Genomic DNA, 14,185 nt, shown 5'->3' on the forward strand with positions numbered 1-14,185 from the left:
TCTTTGGATTATGAGTTGGCATCTATCTTTATCTCGTTTGGGCTTTTTTTCCTCTCTTGTTGCAAAAGTAAGGTGTGTTTATTATAAAGTGTTGAAGGTTGTCAAATGATACTATGTAGAAGGTAAAAATCTGCTATAGGGAAAAAAAAATCTGCTATAGGGCAGCCCCTTCAGACAGGACTGGCATTAACAGCTGGGCCTCTGTTCTCCTGAAACCTCCTCAGCATCCCCCGGCTCTTTCTGCAAAGGGCCCTCCTCCCTAATTCTTTCGGACTCCATTTGCACTTCTCATTCCCATAAGTTTGCCTCTCCTGCCATCACTGCCATGGCAAAGCCCTTGTAGGACCATGGGCAAGTGTGGGTGGGCCCTGGGCCGGCAGGCAGAGGAGCAAGCCCTGCTGGGACTGGCCCCCGGGAGAGGAGCCCGAAATGGGGTTTGATGGGGAAGGGGCTCCCTCCTCTACTCAGTCCCATTTCCACCCTTGAGCTGGGGCTTTCTCCTGCCCCATCCCTGTCAGGGCACATCTTTGTCCCTCGGGCTCAGGGGGGACATTGCAGCTAGGGAAACAGAATGTGGCTTCAAGTGGGTTGGGGTGGGGGGCCCTGTCTGCTCAGACTCAGCGCAGAGCACGCATCCATGCACACACACATACACACACACCCCTGGGGAAGGCAGAGCCTCCATCTCCTCGGTCACGCAGGCACAGATGGCCTTTTAATAATGCGAGCGAGGAGGCCAGTGGCCCACATGCTTGCAGCCAGCACGGCTTATTAACTGAGTTTGCACTGTGGCCAGGCTAGGCTATGTGGAGGTCCCCCTGTGAACTTGAGCTCCTTCTGCAGATTGAGTCAGAGGCCTCCAGGCCCCCAGAGCATGAGGCAGCACATCTTTCCTGCCAGGTCCAGGGCCCGGCGGCGTGTTGCAGCTCTGTGACCGCCCGCCTTTTCCTGCCAAGCAGGAGGAGGTGGCCCAGATGGATGACCTATGTGTCTTGCCTGTGGGCAGCAGAAGGGTGAGGGCTGCTGACCCCAGGCTGGTTGGGGAGGCCCAGGGAGCATCTGCACACACCCAGAAATGGGACACACTGGGGGTGCATGGGGGTACCTGAACTCAAGGAAACCCACAGTCAAGAGGAGAGGAAGGAAGAATCGGAGCTGGCAGAGGAGACAAAGTAGGAGGCATTGCTGAGGAGGGAGGAGGAAAACCAAGAGATTCTAAGCCACAGGAACCAGGGAACCAGAGCACCAGGCATTTGCAAGGAGGGGGCCACTAACAAGCCAACTGCTCCTGAACAGCTTCCATGCCTGATCCTGTGGTCCTCTGATTGGCCTATGTGGAAGCCAGGATCTGTGCTTTCCTTTTTTTTTTTTTTTTAGATTTATTTATTTATTTATTCATGGGAGACACACACACACACACACAGAGAGAGAGGCAGAGACACAGGCAGAGGGAGAAGCAGGCCCCATGCAGGGAACCCGACGTGGGACTCGATCCTGGGTCTCCAGGATCAGGCCCTGGGCTGAAGGCGGCACTAAACCGCTGAGCCGCCCGGGCTGCCCAGATCTGTGCTTTCCAATTGAGTTGGGGTCCCCTGGCCATCACAGACATGGCCATGTACTCACAGAGGCATTCAGGTGACTACTGGACACCTGTAGGAGACTAGAGGCCCTAGACCAACTGGAACCATCCTTATAGCCTTCCTTATAGCTGGTTTTCGGAAGCCCTTCTGTGGCTTTCTGGTGGTGTACGTGGCCTAGAGGTCAAGTCTGTGGCATCCGCAAAGGAAATGTTGGCCTGGCCTGTCTGGGAAGTCTCCCAAGCTGGGGGGGCTGCTGCCTCAGCCCCAATTCCTTTTCAAGCTGGTCTCCAGGCTGTCAGACTCCTGACAGCAGACAGCCCTAAGCTGGCAGCCTTGGGAGGCTGGCGTGGGGGCATCCCTGGGCCTTCCCAGACCACTGACAGCTGGGGAGCCAATACGCATTTTTCTGGCTCCAAGAGTGACTTCCCCTCCCCCGCCCCACCATGATGCCTGGGTGCCTGGCAGCTGGCTGGGGTCAAAGCTGTAGTTTGTGGTCCAGATTAGGACCTGTCGGGTAAGCCCAGCCCAAACTGAGCTCAGGGCCAGGCAGAAATACAGTGATCCGCATTGGGGTGTGGACCCCCACCACCCTGGAAGCTGCCTATGAGCAGGGCCCTGTCTGTCCTGAATAGGCCAATTTCTTACCACCTAGCATGGGAGAGGCATGGGACAGATGCTTCTTAGGTCAATGCGTGGATGAAGGGATGGATGAACCACCCACTCCCTGATAAAATATTTGAAAAACTGTAGAAGGATTTTCCTTAGGGCCTGCAGGCTTCCCTGGATCAGAGTTCTGTTAGGCAGCCCCAAGAGACCCTTGAAGACTATTCAAACCACCCCCACTCCCAGGCTCTGCCTCTGGGAACCCCGGGTCATCATCCCTCTCCTGCCCCACCACAGTCCCTGCTTCCCAGGGAGAAAGCTGCTCCTGCGGGTGCCTGAGTGGCTCAGTGACCTCTGGGAACCCCAGGGTCATCATCCCTCTCCTGCCCCACCACAGTGCCTGCTTCCCAGGGAGAAAGCTGCTCCTGCGGGTGCCTGAGTGGCTCAAATTTAGCATCTGCTCAGGTCATGATCTCAGGGTCCTGGGATCTAGCCCGACATCAGGTTCCCTGCTCAGTGGAGAGCCTGTTTCTCCCTCTTCCTCTGCCCCTCCCCACCCTTGCTTGTGTGTTCTCTCTCTTTCTTTCTTCCTCTCTCAAATAAATTTTTAAAAAAAAGCTGCTCTCTTCTTCCCCCTGCCCCTGTTCTTCCCTTCCTCTCTCACTCTTTCATTCTCCCTCTCTCTCTCTCTCTGCCTCTGTCTGCCCTTGCACTCGTACACCTGTGACCTCCAGCTTCTTCCCCAGTCCACCCCACCCTGCTTTCTTTCTCGTGCCCTGTTACAAGAGGAAGAATAATCAACAGATATAAGCCATGAACTTTTCAGGCCATAGGTCAATCAGGTAATATATATTGATGTTTTTGAGGCAGGTTCCTTTTCTTTCTCCTTTAAATTTTTTATACTAATTTTTTAAAAAGATTGATTGATTGATTTTAGAGTGTGAGTAGGGGGGAGGGACAGAGGCAGAGGGAGGGAGAGAATCTCAAGCAGACTCCACACTGAGTGCGAAACCCAAAGTGAGGTCAAAGTGAGGCTCAATCCCACAACCTCAAGATCATGACTGGAGCTGAAATCAAAGAGCCGCTTAACAGACTGAGCCACCCAGGTGCTCCATGTTGATTTTTAATTACATAAGTATACATAATATATTTTAACAAGTTAAGCAATTCAAAAATGTATGAAAATTTAAAATCTCTTCTGTTTGCTGTCATCCCCAAGCCCCTTTGTCCCTATTCCTACAAACACTTTATGTAGGATTGGTTCTTTGTTTTATTGCTTTTAACAACAAAAATAGGTTCTTACCTATAACTCTGCATGTTACTTTTTTCACTTAAAAGAACATCATGAACATCCCTCCAGATTAATAGATATTTTACTTTATTCTTTTTCATGTTACCATGTATTATGATTTAATTTTTTATGATTTAATTATTCATCTATTGATGGACATTTCAAATTGTTTCTGGCTTTTCACTGCTGCAGGCGATACTGAGAAGTCTTTAAGTGTATATGATGCTTTTATTTCCATGGGGTGGGTTTCCAAAAATGGGATGTGTGTTTCAAATTTTCATACACATTTGAGGTGGCTGGGTGGCTCAGTTGGTTGAGTATCTGACTCTTGATTTCGGCTTAGGTCATGATCTCAGAGTTCTGGGCTCGAGTCCCATGGCAGGCTCCAAGTCTGCAGGGAGTCTGCTGGAGATTCTCTCTCTCCTGCCCCTCCCTCCTGCTTGTATGTGTTCTCTCTCTCTCTCTCTCTCTCTCTCTCTCTCTCTCTCTCTCTCTCTCAAATAAATAAATCTTGGTGCTTGCTTTGGTAGCACAGATACTAAAAATTACCTGTTTTAATCCATTCCTCATTTTTTATTAAGTGGTTTATTTTCTCATATTAATTTGTCAGTGCTGCTTTTGTGTTAGGGATGGTAAATGGCTAGCAATGCTTTCCTCCTTGACTTCCCATTTTGTTTGACCTTAGCCTTTACTCATAGTATTTGGCCATTCAAAACCTGTTCCTTTTCATTTTTGTGAAGTCAAGTGTGTCTTTTGTTGCTTTTGTGGTTTCTAGGTTTCCTGTCTTAATTCTAAATGTCTTCCTCTCCAAGATTAAAGAAGTATATGCTAAATTTAAAAAATTAATAAAGAATAAAAGGAAATTAAATAACATGATAAAATTACCAAAGAAGAAAAAATCTAACACCAAGTATTATATTCATTGGTAAAGAACTGAAGCCATGTTCTATTGAGATGCAAGTCCCCACCCCATCACCACCATCACTTGACAGTGTTTCATAGTCTTTAATATAATAAGGCAGGGAAATAATCTGTTGCTGTTGAAAACAGAAGAAATGATCTTATTTGCGGATGATGTGGTTGCATACTAAGAAAACCCAAGAGAACCTACTAAAACAACCTAGTGGGTTTAATAAGACAATTTGGGAACTGACAGGATACAAAGTAAACTGGTAGTTTACACACCAAAAAAATAAAAAAAAAGAAAAAAAAACAGTAGTTTTACTCTATGCTGACAATTTAGAAGGAGCAATGGGAAAATTCACTCATCTTTGCAACAAAAATGATGCCTAGAAGTGAAATTGAAAAGACAATTAGAAAAAAAAAAGACAATTATAGGTCTAACTTGAAGAAAATTATATAGAATCTTATCAAAGGACCAAAAGTAAGACACAAACAGAGAGGCAAAGATCTTGATTCCTTCAAATTAATAAGTGTAATAATTCCTGTCTGATTGCCAGTGGAGGTTTTAGGAAGGAATGGATTCAAAAGTTTCTTTTATCCACTAGATAAACAAAATGTGGCATAATCATGCAGTGGAATATTATTCAGCCTTAAAAAGGAATTGAACTACAGACATAGGCTACAATGTGCACACTCTATGCTAAGTGAAAGATGCCAGAGACAAAGGTCATACAATGCATTACTCCAATTCTACGAAATGTTCAGAACAGGCAAATCTGTGGAGGCAGAAAGTAGATTCCTGATTGCCAGGGCCAGGGAAGCAGGGGTCAGAGGAGCAATTGCTAATGGGTACAGAGAACATGTGACAAAGATGTTCTGGAACCTGGATAGTGCCGATGGTTGCACGACTCAACAAACATACTAAAAAACCACGGAATCATACACTTTCAAAGAGTGAAGTTTATGGTATATGAGTTATATTTCAATTTAACAAAATGGTTTGCTTGTTTTTTTAAAGTGTGGCAAGATAGTAGAAGGAGCTGCCTGACCAAATGATAAGGCTTACTATAAAGTGACTATAATCAATAGAAATAGTATAGTATTGGCACCAGAATAAATAGAATATTTATTTATAGAATAAGTGAATAGAATAGAGAAGTAATAGACCTAAGGATGTATGGAAGCTGAACATAGGTAGTTTTTCAATTCAGTGAGAAAATAAGAGGTTTATGTAACAACCAGAATTAGCATAATTAGATTTCCACCCCATTCCATGTGTATTCAGAAACACACTGCAGATAGATTAAAGATCTAAATGTTAAGGGCACCTGGGTAGCTCAGTTGGTTGAGCATCCAACTTTTGCTGCCAGCTCAGGTTACAATCTCAGGGTCCTGAGATGGAGCCTACCTAAGATTCTTTTTCCCTCTGCCCCTCCCTATCCCTACCTCTCTTTAAATAAAAAATAAAAAATAAAAATAAATAAAAAGAAAAACCTAAATGTTTTTTAGGGCATCTGGATGGCTCAGTGGTGGAGCATCTATCTTTGGCTCAGGTTGTGATCCTGGGGTCCTGGAATCGAGTCCCACATCGGGCTCCCTGCATAGGGCCTGCTTCTCCCTCTGCCGATGTCTCTGCCTCTCCCTCTGTGTCTCTCATGAATAAATAAATAATATCTTTTTTTTAAAAAAAGACAAAGAATGCATTAGAGAAAGATCCAAACTATTTTTTTCTGCTGTGTTATCTCAAAGAGAGCTGGTGACACTCTAGCACCTGAGGGAAAGACTGGCTGACTACCTGAGTTTGCTACTCTCTTCCTCTTCTGGACAGTGGGTATTCCTTTGGGGCAAGGATTTGCCTGTAGACCCCTCAGTGAGCCCTCTCCAAGCTTGCTTATACCAGGTCATTCGTTCTTTCCCCAGAATGGGGTAGGGAACAGTGTGACCTGAGTGGCCCTGGGGCTGACCTCCATGCTTCTGGGAGAGGTCCACCCTCCCACTTGATCAGTCTAAATGGAGTGTGTGTGTTACATACTATTTTTCAGTGGCAGATCATTGCTCCAAGTTTATGGCAACAATGACCAAAGCCAGCTTTTGCACACTCGTGGGTCTCATTGTTCCCCTGTGAAATAAAAGGTGTAAAATGTGGAACCAGTACTGTGGGTTCTTGGGTCTTTATTGCTCGGCCCACGTCTTCACCAAACTTCTTTCCTTTGAGCTGGATTCCCACCCTTGGGCTATGTACAGAGCTATTTGCTGGCAGTAGTGGTGGTGGGTACCATATTAATCAGATTACTTTTTTGGTCATATGTTAGAAAGTTTAGGGAAGGCGCCCACAACTTTGGTTCAGCAGCTCAGTGATGCCCTTTCCCTCATGGTCACAAGATGGTTGCTGCAGTTCCAGCCATCATTATAAATGGAAGAAAGTTAAAAGGGGAGCCTGAAAAATCAAGCCTTCCACTTCTGCAGCCTTGCATTATAATAGAAGGAGGCAATGGGGAGGGGCTGGTACTGGACACTGGATGAGCCTAATTCCCTATAAGAGCTAGAGAGACGGACACCTGGGTGGCTCAGTGATTGAGCATCTATCTGCCTTTGGCTCAGGATGTGATTCAGGAGTCACCGGATCGTCCCAGGTCAGGCTCCCCGCAGGAGGCCTGCTTCTCCCTCTGCCTGTGTCTCTGCCTCTCTCTCTCTCTCTCTCTCTCTCTCTCTCTCTCTCTCTCGGTCTCTCATGAGCAAATAAAATCTTAAAAAAAAAAAAAAAAGACAGCTGAATTTATCTGACTGAAGTCATTATTCTCAGATAGGATTTTGTGCTTCTCTCTCTCCAGTAGCAAAGATCCTTAACATGATGGAGCTTCTTATTTTCTTCAGCCTCCACCTCTGACTAGAGGCAACATTACTCTGGATCTGCTCTGTGATTGGTCTGCCCCAACCTACCCAAGTGGGTCTGAGCTCCTGAAATTAGAGGCCTGAAGCCCTGAGTCTAGAGTCCATATACTGTTCACAGGGCTTCCTAGGATCTGTATACTTTTCTCAGATGGGAGCCACAGAGCTGAGTGACCCTGGCTTGGGAAGCTTTGTTGTGTTAGCCTCTCCCTGGGAGCCTGGGGCTGGGCAGGTGGGAGGGGACCCCTTGTCTAAAGCCTTCATCACTGCCCTGTGGCCTGGCCGGATTAGGGAGGCCCTTTCATTTTGCCTTCGACCCTAGACCCCATAAAGCCCTACCCACAGGGTACAAATACCCATTTCCTCCCACTCCGTCTCCTCCAAGATGGATAAGAAACCATGGTAGGCCAAAAGGCCCCTGGCTGAAGCAAAAGCAGACCTCTAAAGCTCCCGTGGCCATGGAGCAAGTGCACTTTCCCATCTCCATGAGGCTGTATCACTGTCCCTCTGCAGGGATGCCCTCCCCCACCTCCCGCCCTCTGGCAGCCCATGAGCAGAGCAGGGGCTTCCTGGATTTGAATAGATTTACACACCAGTTGACTTTCAAGGTCTGTTCCAGAAAAATACTTCAAAGTTTTGGATTTGTTCCAGTTGGATCGTTTTGAGAAAAATAGAGAGGTTTCATTATCGCTTCATTGGTTCACTACATTTTAAGCAATTTTTTAAAAATCCTCAGCTGCAGTTCTGTTTGAGGTCCAGAAAAGCAAGCTTTAGGGTTGCTTGGGCTGAGCAGTCTGGTTCAAGTCAGGCTACACATGTTTGCCCTGAGCCAGCCTTCCTGAAGAACCCGGCTGGCCCACCTACCCCCATGCCACCACGTTCCTTGGGTGCCATGTTGGCACAGCTGCAATTCTGTGGGTGCTCAGCCAGCCCGTGAGGGCAGCTTCAGGATGGACGAGGAGGGGAAAGCTGTCCTAGAGGCTGCGGCCAAGAAGCCTCTGAATCCCAGCCTGTTCCCCCTAGCCCCCCGAATTTAACACTGACTAGGCTATTGCCCAAATCACCACGAACACTGGCTGTCTCCATTCAGACTTGGCAAGAGGATATTTGGTTGCCAGGAACAGAGACCACTGAGGCCAGCTCAAGTACAGGGATCAGTGCCAGGCACTAGGGGAGGTCTTCCAGAGCAGGGAAGGAGATAAGGCTTGCAAGCCCTGTGGTGGAGAGGAGTATGGCAGCGGCCACTTCTGCTTCTCAGGGAACTCTTAGATCAGCTCCATCTTCAGTCTCACACCTGCATATGCCCTTCCTCTGGCCTGCTCTCCTCTGAACCCCACATCTGCACTCAGGGAGGAGGTGATAGGCCCAACTCATTCCTACTCAGGTTGTCCTTTTTGCATATAGCTTGTGTCCTATCAAATATAATAGATGGCATGGCTAGTTAGGGCTACTTTCCCTCAAAGCAGGGCTGGGACAGCATAGCGGGGAATTCGTATATCTTGCTTAGTAGCCACTGAGTCACAGAATTGGGTATCTTGTATCTGATATGGTAGTGAGTTCCCTGTCTTTGGGAGCATTCGAGAAGAGATGGGCTATTATAGTGAGGATGCTATGATTTAGATACTGAGAGAAATTCAATATGGATTTGTTACTGTGTGCCCAGAGTTAGCCCCCATACTGTGATCAGGGCTGGGGAGATGGGGATACAAGATAGAGAAATCCACATGGCTCCTGATAGCTTGGGACCAGAGACCTCTGTCTCGGTAGTGCAGAGCTGCAGCCAACTGAGCTAATCAGCAGTTCGATGGCAGCCGTTTTTCCATCAAACCCATATGCTGTTTCCTGACTTCTTAACGCAGCATGCTATTTATACCAGTAGATCCATTCATTCTTAATGAGCCACGGTTGTAGATTGTAAAATGTTTTATTTTCATACAGGATTGCTCACTGCCCAGAGCCAGCTGTTGCTATGCCACCTTCCTTCTTTTTCTGTTCCTAAGAAATTAGCATTTTGGAAGCTACTCCGAGTGCTCAGCTGCCCTCTCCCACCCACGACTCAACACCACCCCCCCAACGTTTCCCCAGCAGACTCCGGACTTGCCATTTCTGTCACATTGGCCCAAAAATGGCATGTGAACTCCCCGCAGCCTTTGGAGCAGGGAGGGTATGTTTGTGCAGGGGGGCCAGGCTGGCTGAGGCTTGGAGAAAGAAGCAGAGGACATCAGAGCAGGAAGGCTTCCAGGTTGGGAGGTAGGATGCCATCTGTCCTCCAAGGGTTAGACATTTGCTGGTGTTAGCGGTTGCAAACTGGTGGAGCAGTGACTCGATCTGGCTCACTGCTTTACATTCACTGACAACTTTTTTAAACATGGAGAATTCTTACTAAAAAATTATGGAATTCTGGCTACTTTTTTGAAAATCAGAATGTCTGCCAATACTGCCCCCTCCTTGGACAAATTGAACAGTCTTGGGTTTACCGTAGTCCCCACCATTCTCTGGTGTCCCTTTGCACTCTGATCACCACCTTACACGGTTATTAAGAAGAAAGTGAAATAGTTCTTGTTTCCACAAAAGGAGGGGCAAGGGGCACCTGGGTGGCTCAGTGGTTGAGCATTGCCTTCGGCTCAGGGCATGATCCTGGGGTCCTGGGATCAAGTCCCACATTGGGCTCCCCGCCGGGAGCCTGCTCTCCCTCTGCCTATGTTTCTGCCTCTCTCTCTGTGTCTCTCGTGAATAAATAAATTAAAATCTTTATTAAAAAAAGAGGGACAATAGGAATTAGACCAGTGGGAGCATCTGTTGCAACAAAAGTGGACACACTTCTCTGTGGAAATCATTACTCATATCCAGAAGTATCATAATAAGTATATCAAAATAAATATCATATCCAGCCCATGTCACCCACTGACCCTTTGACCAGCCAAGGACAGGCCTAATCGTATCATATCTGTGCATTCCCACTCCTAGTCCTGATCCCAGGCTAGGGATAGGGAAATGAGTTTTTGGAAGTCCTTCCTTCTCTCTGGACTCTGGTTGCCCCAAGAATAGGATGGAAACCAGGGAGCCAGGACAGAGTCTGTTCTCTTCCAGCTTTCATATCTTACGATTCCAAATCCAAGGGAAGGAAACTTTCTGGAGAAATTTCTGGCAGATGGTGAGGTAGCTTGCAGATCGTATACTAAGGCTGTCCCTCTTGCAGAGATCAGCCTCCTTTCAGCACTGACCCTGCCCTCTGTGCATACACATAGGCACGCGTGTACACACACACACACACACACACACAGTCCCTAGTGTGTACTGCCAGTGGAGCCCCTCAGACCCCCGAGTACCTCGTGCCACCCCCACCACACCTGTGCACGGTGCTTGTGGTAAGTGCTCACTAAGTGTCTACCAACTGACTGAATCTTCCTTTCAAAGTTCTGTCCCCGGAATCATGTCACTCACTTAATCATGGCCTTCTCTGTCGTGTCCATTTTACTCCTTGCATGGCTTCTAGAGTCCTAGGGTGGTGGAAGTACCTGGTACTTTTTTATATATAAAGTTAATAGAAACCACTAAACACACCACACACACACACACACACACACACACACGAGCCAAGAGGTTTAGAGAGGAGGGCGGGAGAGGCTTCTAGCCATCTGAGAAGGCACTGTGGGTCCCTCACAGAACCCCAGACACCCCCTGGCTCAGGTCTGCGTGGTGTAGGTCTGCTGTTTGGGTCCAGAAGGTAAATAAAGAAGAGTCAGAGACAGCGCTGTCTGGGGCTCCCACCAGCCATTTGGGGAACTGAATGTTATCCTTCTCTGTGAGCAGGAGAAGGTGATGGGGATGGTGCTAGGTTGCCCAAACCCCTGTGGACCACACCGAGGCAAACACCCATAGTCAGGCAGTTGGCAGTCTGCTCATGTGGCCACCATTTCTCCACGCTCTGAGGGCCCGGGTGCTGTTTGCCTGTAAGTCTGTGCAGGTGAAAGAGGCAGCCTCAGGCCTCAGTGCTGAGTGGCCAAATAAAATCAGCAACAACTGTAGCTGCCAAGGATTGCGTGGTTGCTCACTGCAGCCTGTGCTAGGCTCTGTGCACTCCTTGTTTCATGGAATCCCCGGATAACTGGGGCGGGGCAGTGGGGGGAACTACTCTTGTCCCATTTCATAGTAGGGCATGGAGAGGTGATCTCAGTGTGGACAGAGGGATCCTCTCAGTGTTCAGGAAACTCTGTCCTTTCCCTAAATCCCAGGGAAGTAGAGGCTTGGCCATCTCTTATGTGGCTGTATTTTGAAAGAAAAACCCATGCATACTAATTTGTTTTGACCTTCAGAGCCCTTGGTGAAGCCAAACACGAGCCCAATGCCAGTGTTTGGTAATGGGAGGGCCACCCTCAGAACAGAAGCACCTCAGCTGCACTGCACTCCTGCCCCAGAAGCCCTCCTGCTTATCCTGGGCATCCTCACTGGCTTGGGGATTGATTCCCCAAGAGCAGAAGGCCCTCGTTAGCCACACCACAGAGGTCAGGGGCATGACTGTCCATTCTGATTTGTCCAAGCCAGTAATAACCTCAGTTGATTAGCCAATTCCAAGTGCAAGGCAAGGTCTTGGGCCTCTTTGTCCCCACTCCCACCCCATCTGAATGGACACAGGGAAGCAGGGCTTCCAGCCAGCCTCTGGCTTTGGTTCAGTAGATGTGCGCAGAGCTCCTGTCACAGCCTCCAGGGGCCAGGCAGGGCTGTGCTCCAACCCTGTGCAGTGCACACCCTCTCCAGCTATTCACCTGTCTCACTGTGGGAACCTACAACCCATCCTACCCACTCTAGATTTCTCAGCCTTCAGGAGCCTAGCTGAAGTGAATAAACCTGGGCCTGCCTGCCCTGTCTGACTCCAGTAAAATAGCCATGCCAACTTGGCTCCGTTCCTCCGCAGCTGTCTCCTGGGGTCTTCTGTCCATCATAGGTGAAGGCTGGCCTGGCACACAGGCTGAGCTGATTACCCACTGCTGACCTGGCAACCACAGCAAGGAGAAGAGAGTCTGGCTGAGCCCAGATCTCCATGCAGGACAGGAGGCCAGGCCTCTCCTGCCTCACTTGCCTCTGGGTCCACCCAGGGTTCAGGTAGATCCAGCAGCCCACCCCGACCCCTAGGCTCTGAGTCTCTGCTTAGGTGCAGAAGCCGGAAGGATGAACCCAGAGGCCAGGAAGGCTAGACCCTTAAGGAATGGCCCAGTGAGGCCTGAGGAGAGAGAGAGAGAGACCCAGAGACAGATGAGTGGAGATGCCAAGAGATGAGACAGGAGAGAGAGAACCTGATTGAAAGCAGAAAGAGGAACCAAGAGAAAACCAGGAAGCCCCAGAACACAAAGACACACCAGACATACAAGGCAGAACGAGGGAAAGCAAAGGCAGAGAGGGGCTTTTAAAAACATCAGCCTTAAAGGAGGCACCAGGAGGGATCCCTGGGTGGCGCAGCGGTTTGGCGCCTGCCTTTGGCCCGGGGCGCGATCCTGGAGACCCGGGATCGAATCCCACGTCGGGCTCCCGGTGCATGGAGCCTGCTTCTCCCTCTGCCTATGTCTCTGCCTCTCTCTCTTTCTCTCTCTGTGACTATCATAAATAAATAAAAAAAATTAAAAAAAAAAAAAAGGAGGCACCAGGAGACCAACTAAAAGACGAAGGCCCAAAGACCCACAGAGGCAGAAGGAGACAGAGAGAGAGCTGTGGTCAAGGACAGAACCAAGGCACATTCTGCATCCCAGCAAAGGCCGGAAACATGCACTTCCCTGACTTCCCTTCTCCCTGAACACTCTCTGCCTCCCCTTGAGAGTATCAGGTTCTCTCTGGAGGAAGCTGTTCTTGTCTTCTATCCACCCACCTCTCATTCTATCTGGAGCTCCTCCAGCAAAGCCAGGACTACAGGATTTCAGTGCTGGTGACCACATCACTATTGATTGATTCGTCTTCATTACCCAGTGCCTCCTGTCTGTCTGTGAGCCCAAAGGAGGTAGTTAATTAAAATCAATGGGGCACGCATAAACAATCCCAGGAAACCCTCCATCCCCCAGCTGTCAGTTCCCAGCCTGGTCTGTGTTATCCCTACTGGTGTCCTTGGTGGCAGCCCAGGAGGGAGACCAAGGCAGAGGGCCTCCCTTGGTGCCACAGGCTCACCCCACGCTCTGAGGTGGTCCTGTGATACCTCCACCTCTTCCTTCACAGAGAAGGAAATGGCCTCCCCTGGCCTTGAGGCCACCTTTCTCCTTGTCCGGGCCCTGGAGGGAGTTTGCCAAACAAAGGAAGAACCTGTTCCTCTGGCTTGGCCTTGGATTTGAAAGAAGAGCAGGCTCTCTGTGAGCAGTGCATCATCCCTCCCACCTACCACCACCCGCCCAGGGCCCATCACCCCATGTCTGTGACAACCAGCCTCTGACAGCCCCTCCCCCCATTAGTCTGTCCCTTGCTCCACCAGCAGCCTGGCTTGTCCCACTTGAGTGCCCTTGAAGCAGGAGGAGGCTGTGAGGAGGCACCTGCCTGATGGGGAGTCCACCTCTTCTGGAGATGGAGCTGGCTTGCCACCACCATGCCAACCGTGCCGACCGCCGTCCAGTCCTGCTGTCTCTGTACAGTGAGTGCCCTGTCCTCTCCTGGGAGGTTCTTCCAGGAAGCAGTCAGGTATTTACAGAGTGCCTGCTTGACTGAAGGCTCAGTGCTAGGAGCCCAGAAGAAGCCAGATGCAGATTAGGATGCAGCCCTGCCCTCAAGTGGTTCCTGGTACAGTTGGGGAAATGAAGGCAGGCATCCATGGTAAAGAAATAAAATGCCAGGCAGTGTCTGGGGGGCCAGAAGAGCTGCCCCAGCAGTCATGGGGAGAGCGAGGAAAGGCCTGTCTTCCATCTCTTCTTCCCCAGGCCAGAGACACTTTTCAGTAGAGGCACGA

At 49.1% G+C, this 14,185-nt stretch overlaps 1 protein-coding gene across 1 annotated transcript in view; it reads left to right on the forward strand.

Annotated features, from left to right (window-relative positions):
* Window positions 1-14,185, forward strand: part of RPH3AL (rabphilin 3A like (without C2 domains)) — a 144,920-nt gene that overhangs the window by 118,869 nt on the left and 11,866 nt on the right.

Source organism: Nyctereutes procyonoides, unplaced genomic scaffold (genome assembly GCF_905146905.1).
Source record: "Nyctereutes procyonoides isolate TBG_1078 unplaced genomic scaffold, NYPRO_anot_genome, whole genome shotgun sequence".
Taxonomy (NCBI): Eukaryota; Metazoa; Chordata; class Mammalia; order Carnivora; family Canidae; genus Nyctereutes; species Nyctereutes procyonoides.